Below are 2,401 nucleotides of genomic sequence, written 5' to 3'. Positions count from 1 at the left end.
TACCGGGAACCGAACTCACGACCTTGCGCTTGCCAGGCAGGCGCTTTTGCCGCTGAGCTAAATCCCCAGCCCCCTGCACTTGTTTTTCTTAAAAACCTTAAATAATGAAGAGATACATGTTTTATCACAGTATTGAGTCATAAGGTAGAAGTAAGTTTGTTGTGGTCCACTATAGACTTTTCATTAAGAAACAGGAGAAGAAAGTACTATATTGTCAGTAGTAGTAAATACATATTTTCGATTGCTCACTGTACTTGGAAGGTCAGATAATACTAACAGTTGATCTTATAATCAATTCAATTTAATAATAAAATAAGTTGTGCATATCATGTGAAGCATTCATGTGAAATTCAAGTCTACTGAGCACTGACTACATATAAAACTCCAGATACCTTATATACATCATTACTAATCTCCACAATAATCACTTTACCGATGATAATGTTACTTTAATCTGAGCCAGGATTTTGGCCAAGGCCACATAGCTCCATGATTCAGTAACAGGGTTAAGGTTCCACATAGCAGAGCTCATGTGAAATCCTGGGTTTAACTTACTCCAAAAACCTTTGCTCTTTTCACTGGGTCAAGGTAGGCCACAAAATACCTGCCAGTGCTTCATGAATCATGGGATGGTGACCTACACTATAATATTTGTCACTGACTTCATTTATTTATTAAGTTTTTCAGAAAAAAGGGTTACCCAGGCTGGCCTTGAACAATGCCGGTGCAGTCTTCACAGCTCTGCCTTCCCAGGAGCGGGGGTTACAAGCATGCACGCTGTGTCCAGCTCGCTGACTTCATATAAGTGTATGATATAATTTGAAGGGCGAAGCATAATTTCATGCTATTGGGATATAATAAAACTATATAAAGCATGTTATAATTTTCATGTTGAAATTCAATTTAAGATTTCCATATATTTTTCTTTTTGTACAGTATTACTTGTTTTGAGCACCATAAGGGAAGGCCTACCAGGGGACCAGTAGAAACTACATTGGGAGAGTTTGGGAAATATGATTTTTCTCCTTGGTTGCTGCTTAGTAACTCTCCACTATGGATCCAAATGTACAGCAAAGAAATTATAAGGGGTAGAAACCTATACCTGTTTCCTAGAGGTTCATGGGTAAATTTGAAGACTATAACTCTAAGGAACATGATTCAGATTTTATGGTCTGATTCCATAGTCCACGGTCTTCATAGTTAACTGCCAATCAATGCCAAATTCAATCACAGGACTTTACTCAAGTTATCGCCTTTACTACAGATCACATTCACAATTTGAAACGTTTGTACCTTGCTCTCAGTAAGCTATGCATTGATCATTTACTAAAGGGTGGACTCAGGAGGCTTAAGTAGAATAGAATGTGTTGTTGCAAGGAGAGTTACACCAATGACTAAAAGAAGAAAGATTAGATACCTTTTAAACACATAATTATATGGTATAAAAATACCATAGTATACTTAAAGATAAAATAGACTTGGAATGGATAGTCAAGAGACATAGAACAAAGCTATTCAAACAAAAAAATAAGCTTATAGGAAGGTTTGAGGGTAAAAAGCAAAGAAATACAATGGGGAAAAAACAGTAACTTCACTTATATGTTGATCGTTTTAATGCAAGACATTGTAATGACCAAAACTAACGGTTACCCAGTACTGTTTCATAGTCGTCATGGACCTCAGAAAGACATCTACACTTATAGTATGATTATCTCTACCAAATTCTGTCACAAACACTTGAGGTTTTTTTTTTTTTGTTTTTTTTTTTTGACTGTTATTTTTCTATTTTAATCAAATACCTTTAGTGCAAATATAATAAATTTACATCACTTTACTTTTACATACTCATAACAAGAAGATTACATATACACTACAGTGTTTTCCCAACTGAATCTTCATTTTAATCAAACCTACAAAGCATTCATGAAAATTAACATATCTGAAAAAATAAAATAAAATTAACATATCTGGCAAAGCCACAGACTTGCATCAAGTAGCACCAATGCCGGAATATTTAAAAAAGTAAATAAATAAACTCAAAATGTAGAAGCAGTAGCCTTATCAGCAATTATTCTTCTGAGGAAGACTCACCTACATAATCCTTGCCCAAGAACTACAATGCTACACCTCTGAAGAGTTAACTCACTGAACAGTGTGCTTACATCATGCAGTAAAGACCTTCACAGAGGAAAATGTCGTATGAATGCATTGTTTTTTGCTTTTTAAGGAAACTTCAATAGAAATATATTAGCTTCAAATATCCAACATTTTTCCTCTAGTATTTTAAATCAAAGCTGTAGGAACCTATAGGCCTTTTTTTTTTTTATTTTAAAGATAAAAGGAGGGAAACATTAACAGACATACAACATTTTACAACATATCACAAGCACAATACAGACAA

The sequence above is a fragment of the Chinchilla lanigera genome, unplaced genomic scaffold, assembly GCF_000276665.1.
Source record: "Chinchilla lanigera isolate Chin_1 unplaced genomic scaffold, ChiLan1.0 scaffold00002, whole genome shotgun sequence".
NCBI lineage: Eukaryota > Metazoa > Chordata > Mammalia > Rodentia > Chinchillidae > Chinchilla > Chinchilla lanigera.
This window is presented reverse-complemented; position numbering follows the sequence as displayed.